We start from the raw sequence: 10,146 nt of genomic DNA on the forward strand, positions 1-10,146 counted from the left end.
GGCGACGACGGGGGGACGGGCGCGGCGGGCGAGAGGCGGCGGCGACGTACGGGCGCGGCGGGGGCGACGGGCCGGGCGGTGACGGCGACGGGCGGCGGGGGCGGCAAGGGCGGCGCGCGATGGGGTGACGGGCGCGGCGAAGAAGTTTGGATCGAGAAGAACTACTGGTGGTCGATGAACTGATTTTTTCGCAGGTTCCATATATATAGGAGGGGTCTTTAGTGTCGGTTGGAGCCACCAACCGGTACTAAAGGCCAATTTTCGCCAGGCCAAGGGGCGGGAAACGGCCCCTTTAGTACCGATTCGTGCCACGAACCGGTACTAAAGACCCTCCCCCTTTAGTACCGGTTGGAGCCACCAACCGGTACTAAAGATTGTGCCCTGCCATTGGCGGTGCACAATGTTTAGTCCCACCTCGCCGAGCGAAGGGCAGCCGCACTGGTTTATAAACCCAGCCACGGCTGCTCCTTCAAGCTTCTCTATATAGCAGGCTTCTGGGCCTAATTAACTAGGGCGCGCTGCCCTGTGAGCCTGCTGGCCCTTCTGGGCCTGCATTTGCACACCCTAGGTCTGGCAGGCCCACTGGGCAGCACGCCAACAAATTTTTTATATAGTTTTTTCTTTTCTGCATTATTTATTTTCTTCTATTTATTTTTGAGTAATTTTTTATATAGTTTTTTTATTTTCTGCATTATTTATTTTCTTCTATTTATTTTTGAGTAATTTTTTTGTATAGTTTTTTTCTTTTCTGCATTATTTCTTTTCTTCTATTCATTTTCTTCTATTTCCAGTTTGTACACGAAGTGCGTCCAGTTTTTGCCGTGACCCTCTCTATTCATTCACACATGCTATGCGGGTGAAATGATGATACCATGCCAAGTTTCAACATTTTCATAATTCATTTTGTAGTGATTTTCAATTTCACGGTCATTTAGCTCTCTAAACAATTAGGTAAATGACCGAAAAACAACAAATGATGTCAGAACATGTTGGAAATTGATGACGTCGCTTTGAATGCTGCATACTGAACACAAAAGAAGTCCGGAGTTCAAATAAGTTTAAAAAACATTGAAGTGGCCGTGTAACAGATGAGTTTTCATCCGAAACCCTGATACTCCAAAAGAGTTTGTCCAGTTTGTACACGAAATGCGTCCAGTTTTTGCCGTGACCCTCTCTACTCTTTCGCGCATGCTATGCGGGTGATATGATGATACCATGCCAAGTTTCAACATTTCCAGGATTCATTTTGTAGTGATTTTCAATTACACGGTCATTTAGCTCTCTAAACAATTAGGTAAATGACCGAAAAACAATAAATGATGTCAGAACATGTTGGAAATTGATGACATCGCTTTGAATGCTGCATACTGAACACAAAAGAAGTACGGAGTTCAAATAAGTTTAAAAAACATTGAAGTGGCCGTGTAACAGATGAGTTCTCGTCCGAAACCCTGATACTCCGAAAGAGTTTGTCCAGTTTGTACACGAAGTGCATCCAGTTTTTGTCGTGACCCTCTCTACTCTTTCGCGCATGCTATGCGCGTGATATGATGATACCATGCCAAGTTTCAACATTTTCAGGATTCATTTTGTAGTGATTTTCAATTTCACAGTCATTTAGCTCTCTAAACAATTAGGTAAATGACCGAAAAACAACAAATGATGTCAGAACATGTTGGAAATTGATGACGTCGCTTTGAATGCTGCATACTGAACACAAAAGAAGTCCGAAGTTCAAATAAGTTTAAAAAACATTGAAGTGGCCGTGTAACAGATGAGTTCTCGTCCGAAACCTTGATACTCCAAAAGAGTTTGTCCAGTTTGTACACGAAATGCGTCCAGTTTTTGCCGTGACCCTCTCTACTCTTTCGCGCATGCTATGCGGGTGATATGATGATACCATGCCAAGTTTCAACATTTTCAGGATTCATTTTGTAGTGATTTTCAATTTCACGGTCATTTAGCTCTCTAAACAATTAGGTAAATGACCGAAAAACAATAAATGATGTCAGAACATGTTGGAAATTGATGACATCGCTTTGAGTGCTGCATACTGAACACAAAAGAAATACGGAGTTCAAATAAGTTTAAAAAACATTGAAGTGGCCGTGTAACAGATGAGTTCTCGTCCGAAACCCTGATACTCCGAAAGAGTTTGTCCAGTTTGTACACGAAGTGCATCCAGTTTTTGTCGTGACCCTCTCTACTCTTTCGCGCATGCTATGCGGGTGATATGATGATACCATGCCTAGTTTCAACATTTTCAGGATTCATTTTGTAGTGATTTTCAATTTCACGGTCATTTAGCTCTCTAAACAATTAGGTAAATGACCAAAAAACAACAAATGATGTCAGAACATGTTGGAAATTGATGACGTCGCTTTGAATGCTGCATACTGAACACAAAAGAAGTCCGGAGTTCAAATAAGTTATTAAAAATAAAAAAGAGGTGCAATGCTGGTTAATTTGCTTCAAGCCATTCAGAATAGTGTAGACTGTACTGCACATAGCTCAGTGCAATCTATGCTATTCCGCAAGGCTTGAAGCTAATCAACATGCAGGTGAGCATTGCAACTCTTCGTCATTGTCTGTGCACTCATGGCTTATAAACCGCTCATACTGCCTCTCTCTTGGCGAGGTGGGACTAAAAATCAGCTTACAAAGAAACTCTAGTACCGGTTCATGGCATGAACCGGTACTAAAGGTCTTCGTGGGGGCCCCAGCCTGACCATAGTCCGACACAGCCTCATTAGTACCGGTTCGTGGCATGAACCGGTACTAAAGGTTGCCCATGAACCGGTACTAATGATGCCTGCCCGCATAGTTTCTTGAGTGGAGGCTTTGGCCTTAGACACAGGAATCCTTTTTGCAGGTGCCTTCTTGTTCAACCCTGGCTTAGTTGTTGCAGCTGTGCCATACTCTTTCTTCAGCACCTTCTTCTTGGAGCTGACTTACACCTCAATAGCCACATAGTCCTCATCTTCAGAATCTGAGGTTTTCTTCTTTCTTGACCTGGTGGCTGCCTTTGGCAAATTACTGGGAGTGCTCCTGCTGCCATCATCTGAGGTACTTGAGGGACTAGTGCCCTCACTCAATTGCACTTGCTCTTCTGACATGTTCTGGCTGTCACTATGGTCAAACATCTTGGCAACCAAACTGATAACAAACCCTGTGAATAGATATATATGAGGTAGAATGGATGAGCATCACAAAGTGCAGAGTTTTTGCAAAACAAATGATTCAAAAACTTAGTTTTAGTTCTTCACAGAAAGCATTTCGGAGCTACCAATTTGTTAAACTCGGTGATACCGAAGCAATTTTTGGAACCTAAACTAGTGAACTCAGTCACACCGAGTCACAGTTCGGCGGCACCGAGACTGCTAGGGTTTCACAGAGAATCGAACTCGGTCACACCGATTTGCAATTTTCGGTCAGACCGAAAACGCATGTGCAATGGCCTAAGCCAAATCGGTGAGACCAATTTCTACAACTCGGTCGGTCGGAGATGAGTTCGGCTGAAACCAAACCCTAAATTTTTGAATCAAACCTAACCTAAAGGATGTTTTCTGTGGATAGATTGTTTTCATACATGGTAAAGATCATGGCAAAGCAATGTGCTACGAATCGGAGTAAGGAAATAGCACAAAGAGTCGAACCCATACCCTAGTTCGGCGGGAGTTTGCTATGGCGACAATGGCGGAGCAGAATTCCATTGACGGTGACGGAAACGAGCGGCAGGAGGTCGCTAGTGGCGAGGAGACAATTCGAAGACCCGAGGAGGCAGAGCAGGACACACGCGGGCAGAGAGGTTTTGAAGAAATTTCCAAAATCTCACCCGTGGGTTTATATATCCCGACCCTGTCGGTGTGACCGAGTGGAACAACTCGGTAGCACCGAGATGCAGAATCGCAAGCGGTTACTGCAACTCGGTGTGATCAAAAAGTTCAAATCGGTTGCACCGAGATGGAAAACCTAGATCAACTTAGTGAACTCGGTGTGACTGAAGTGGATGACTCGGTCATACCGAAATGCACAAAGAGGTTTTGGAAGTTTAAGTCTATGACGAATCGGGGACTCCGAGTGCTCCTCACATAGAGTGGTTCGAATCTGACTTGATCAAACTTTGTGATGTAGCCTGAATAGAGTTTGAGATGAGAAAAACATAGATAGCTATAGGAGGTTCTTAGGCATTCTTGTCCATCCACTTGGCGAAAGAGAAAATGCCAAACAATCAAAAGAAGAAGTGGATGTCCTCGAATGAGTAAAATATGCAATCAACATGCTCACATAATAAAATGGCAAATGAAATATGTGACAAAGGATGCACAAACACTCTAGCATCTATCAGGAAATTGGCGATGACTAGGTCATCTATATATGAGTATATTGCCTGAGGAGTCAAATGAGAACATCTGACCATAGGTCATACTCATCGTTTAAGCACAAGTGGGGTTGCCACTTTTACATAAAGCATTGTTGTGCTCACACCTTTAGAGTTGCTTTAGCTCAGTTGATTAGAGTAAAGCTCCCCCTAGATGTGATATCCCCCCTAAGAGGGATGAACTAACCTTGGGTTTTGTCGATGATGACTTCATGTAGGTGTTGAAGATGTAGATGCTCAATGTTGATGTAGATCATTCGGAGCAATCCATTGGTGTGAGTTGCACTTTCAATACCTACACGGGTTAGTCCCACAAGGAACAAACAAGGATATCCATAGACATAGAGTGATGTACACATAGATGATGTCCATGAAAGCATTAGGTTACCTTGTCCCTTGTCTTACCAACAAGAGGGTTTGTGACTCCTAGAACTAGTGCAAGATGTGGAAGTTGTTTGCACATGTCCTTGCCAAAAGATATGAGTGAAGTATGTTGGCGGAGTCACCCTCAAGAACTCTCTAGTTCTTCTTCTTCGGGATACACATCATCTTGATGGGAATCATTGGAGTTATAGTCGTACTTGATGTAGTAGAACTTGATGTAGTCTTGGGAACCCACTTGACCAAGGCCTTGGGAGCTTCTTCAAATGCATCAATCTCCTCTTGAAGCTTGTGGTCTTGTGGTGGAAGATCATCTTAAGCTTGTGTCCCTTGGAAAGAAGTAGGATCATACTTCTCTTGTTGAGAAACAAACTTTGTCTTGGGGTATTGATCTTCTTCCCACTCAACTCCATTGGCATTGAACTTCCGTTCAAAACCAACACCTTGATTCTTCCGGTGTCTTCCTTGCTTGTGTACAATTTCCTCAAATTGCTTGCTTCCGGCAAGGCTCTTATAAACACCTTTCTCTATAATTCCCTTCAATAAGCTATTTTCTTGCTCAAGTATAACTTGGCTAAGAGAATCATTAGTGGAATCAAGAGAACTACTAGAAGCAAAAATATTGGATTTAGCATGATTATTGTTACTACTAGAAGAAGAATCTTTCTTACTCTTGTTGCTAGATTTAACTTGTGGCATGTAAGTAGACAAGAGTAAACGCTTGGAAATGTAAGAAGAACTTTTCTTGCGAATATCATCATTGATTGCTTTTAAGAACCCATGCTCTTACTCAAGGTTGAGCTTTTCGAAGCGTAACTTCTCATGAGTCTTTAAAAGCTCTGGATGATTTTCCAAGCTAGTTTCATGAGCTAACTTAAGAGTGTTTAGTTCTTTAGTTAGACGCTCAATCTCCTTCTTATCATCATCATTCATTTTTTCTTGATTAGCATGATTAATAACAAGTTCATCATAGTTTTCATCACTAGAGTTGTCAACAAGTAAATCATCATCATCTAGCAAATCATCTTCATCACTATTGAAATCAACTTACTCAGGGTGTGATACCTTTGGGCCTTTATCCATGAAGCATCTTCCAATTCCTTCATTTGGTGAGTCAAATATGTCGTAGGAGTTTGTTAACACAAGTGCTAGACCGGCAACACCTTCATCTTGAGCATATTCGGAGTTCGAGTGATAACTTATCTCGGAGTGATTGTCGGAGTCGGAGTCGGATACCTATTCACCAGATTGAGCTTGATGTCTTCATTTTGTGTAGCTCCTTGATGTTTTGTCCTTCCTTCCGGAATCCTTTCTTCTCTGTGATGTTCTTCGTTCATAACGGTCATCTCTACTCCTTCTCTCTCTTGGTGGTGATTCTTCTCTTCTACTTCTCCTTTTGGGTGAATCTTCTCTTCTTTTGTAGGGAGTCGTACACTCATTGGAGTAGTGTCCGAGTCTTCCACAATTATAACAATTTCGTTCATGACTGGAAGATCTTTATTCATTGTAGGACCTTGACTTGGAACTTATTTCCTTGCTTCTACTCTTGTAGAACTTGTTTAAGTTCTTCACCATTAGGCTCAATTCTTCATTGAAGGTTTGTTTCTCACTTGATGATGTAGGAGCATCACATGAGGCTTTGTAAGCACCACTTGACTTGTTGTGAAGCTCTTCCTTAATCTTGAGTGACATCTCATGAGCAACAATTCTTCCAATGACTTCTGTTGGCTTGAGATCTTTGTAGTTGGGAATCATTTGAATCAATGTACACACGGTATCATATTTTCCATCCAAGGCTCTTATAATCTTCTTGATGATGAATCTATCGGTCATCTCTTCACTTCCTAAGCCGACAATCTCATTTCTGATGAGAGCAAGCCTAGAGTACATTTCAGCGACACCATCACTATCCTTCATTTTGAACTTGTCAAATTGACTTTGAAGCACATCCAATTTGGATTCCTTGATGGAGTCGGTACCTGAGGGAGTCCTGGATTAGGGGGTCTCCGGATAGCCGGACTATATCCTTTGGCCGGATTGTTGGACTATGAAGATACAAGATTGAAGACTTCGTCTCGTGTCCAGATAGGACCCTACTTGGCATGGAAGGCAAGCTAGGCAATACAGATATGTATATCTCCACCTTTGTAACCGACCTTGTGTAACCCTAGCCCCCTCCGGTGTCTATATATACCGGAGGGTTTTAGTTCGTAGGACTACATACAATCATACCATAGGCTAGCTTCTAGGGTTTAGCCTCTCCGATCTCGTGGTAGATCAACTCTTGTAATACTCATATCATCAAGAATAAATCAAGCAGGACGTAGGGTTTTACCTCCATCAAGAGGGCCCGAACCTGGGTAAAACATCGTGTCCCCTGCCTCCTGTTACCATCCGCCTTAGATGCACAGTTCCAGACCCCCTACCCGAGATCCACCGGTTTTGACACCGACATTGGTGCTTTCATTGAGAGTTCCTCTATGTCGTTGCCATTAGGCTTGATGGCTCCTACGATCATCGATAGCGATGCAGTCCAGGGTGAGACTTTTCTCCCCGGACAGATCTTTGTGTTCGGCGGCTTCGCACTGCGGGCCGACTCGCTTGGCCATCTGGAGCAGATCGAAAGTTACGCCCCTGGCCACCAGGTCAGGTTTGGAAGCTTAAACTACACGGCCGATATCCGCGGAGACTTGATCTTCAACGGATTCGAGGCCCTGCCTTGTGCGCCGCGCGGTCATGATGAGTACGACTTAGCTCTACCATCGGACTGTGTTCGAGAAATCGCACCGACAGCCGCTCCGACCCTTAATTCGGAGCCAGTTTCGCCATCCGTGGACGGGTGGATAGACCCCGCCACGGAGGGCGTATCCTCTGCAGCGATCGAGCCGAATATCGACCTTACCCTTCACGAGAGTCGTGTTGCCAAACTGTCGGATCCTTCTCTGACCATGGACTACGAGCCGCCTGCGCCCGTTCCTGTCGAATCCGATTGGGTGCCGATCATGGAGTTTACCTCCGCGGATATTTTTCAGCACTTGCCCTTTGGTGACATACTTAACTCATTAAGGTCTCTCTCCTTGTCAGGAGAGGCCTAGTCGAACTACGTCTGGCAGGATTGGGATGCGGATGACGAAGAAATTCGCCGCTCACCCACCACCCACTTAGTAGCCACTGTCGACGACTTAACTGACATGCTCAACTTCGACTCCGAAGACATCGACGGTATGGACAACGATACGGGAGTCGAAGAGGAACCACTGCCCACAGGGCACTGGACAGCCACCTCATCATACGATATATACATGGTGGATACACCCAAAGAAGGCAATGGCGACGAGACAATGGAGGATGACCCCTCCAAAAGCAACCCAAGCGCCGGTGTCAGCGGCGCCGCTCTAAGTCCCGCCAAGGCAAAAGTGGTGACACCGGCACCGGAGATAATAGCACTCCGGAGAGTGCCGAAGACAACAACAATCCCCTCCAGCAAGATTTAGAGCAGGAGGATGAAGGAGCCAGCCCTCCTGAGAGAGCGGCAGATGGAGAGGTGGACGATTATAATTACATGCCTCCGTCCGAAGACGAGGCAAGCCTCGATGATGACGAATTCGTCGTGCCAAAGGATCCCGTCGAACAAGAGCGCTTCAAGCACCGGCTTATAGCCACGACAAATAGCCTCAAGAAAATGCAGCAGCAGCTTCAAGCTGATCAAGATTTGCTAGCTGACAAATGGACTGAAGTCCTGGTGGCCGAGGAATATAAACTCGAACGCCCCTCCAAGTGTTACCCAAAGTGCAGGCTGCTACCCCGACTGGAGGAGGAAGCACCGAAACCTACATCCCTGGCGTATGACCCGGCTGAACGGCCACCTCGTGGCGGCGACAGAGAGACATTCCAGCCAAAAGCTCAGCCTGCACCCCGACGCCATACAAATAAAAAGGCATGGGGAAATACGCCAGACCTTCGAGACGTATCGATCTACGGATCACGAGGGCGTGCCACTATGCGAGACGGTAATCGTCACGCCGGATACAGTAAAAGTAAGTCCGGCCGGGCCGAACACAACAGACAAGACTCATTCGAGCTGCGTCGCGACATAGCCCAGTATAGAGGCGCCACACACCCCCTATGCTTCACAGACGAAGTAACGGATCATCAAATCCCAGAAGGTTTCAAACCCGTAAATATAGAATCATACGACGGCACAACAGATCCTGCGATATGGATCGAGGATTTCCTCCTGCATATCCACATGGCCCGCGGTGATGATCTACACGCCATTAAATACCACCCACTCAAGCTCAAAGGACCAGCTCGGCATTGGCTCAATAGCTTGCCAGCAGAGTCCATTGGCTGTTGGGAGGATCTGGAAGCCGCATTCCTCAACAACTTCTAGGGCACTTACGTGCGACCCCCAGATGCCGATGACTTGAGCCACATAATTCAGCAGCCAGAGGAATCGGCTAGGCAATTCTGGACACGGTTCCTAACAAAGGAAAATCAAATCGTTGACTGTCTGGATGCAGAGGCCCTAGGAGCTTTTAAGTACAACATCCGCGACGAGTGGCTCGCCTGGCACCTTGGCCAGGAAAAGCCGAAATCTATGGCAGCTCTCACGACACTCATGACCCGCTTTTGTGCGGGAGAAGACAGCTGGCTGGCTCGCAGCAATAACATATCAAAGAACCATGGTACTTTGGATACCAAGGAGGGCAATGGCAGGTCACGTCACAACAAACATAAGCGCCGCATTAACAGCGACAATACCGAGGACACAATAGTCAATGCCGGATTCAAAGGCTCTAAACCCGGTCAGTGGAAAAAGCCATTCAAAAGAAGCACTCCGGGCCCGTCCAGTTTGGACCGTATACTCGATTGCTCGTGCCAAATACACGGCACCCCCGACAAGCTAGCCAACCACACCAACAGGGATTGTTGGGTGTTCAAGCAGGCCGGCAAGTTAAATGCCGAAAACAAAGATAAGGGGTCACATAGCGAGGACGAGGAGGAGCCCCAGCAGCCGAACACCGGAGGACAGAAGAGGTTCCCCCCACAAGTGCGGATGGTGAACATGATATTGATACGTCTCCAACGTATCTACAATTTTTGATTGCTCCATGCTATATTATCTACTGTTTTGGGCATTATTGGGATTTATTATCCACTTTTATATTACTTTTGGGACTAACTTATTAACCGGAGGCCCAGCCCAGATTTGTTGTTTTATGCCTATTTCAGTGTTTTGAAGAAAAGGAATGTCAGACGGAGTCGAAACGGAATGAAATCAACTGGAGAAGTTATTTTTGGAAGGAAACACACCCGATGGACTTGGACCCTACATCAAGGAAGGAACAAGGTACTCACGAGGGTGGGGGGCGCGCCTCCCC

This window comes from Triticum dicoccoides, chromosome 4A, assembly GCF_002162155.2.
Source record: "Triticum dicoccoides isolate Atlit2015 ecotype Zavitan chromosome 4A, WEW_v2.0, whole genome shotgun sequence".
Taxonomy (NCBI): domain Eukaryota; kingdom Viridiplantae; phylum Streptophyta; class Magnoliopsida; order Poales; family Poaceae; genus Triticum; species Triticum dicoccoides.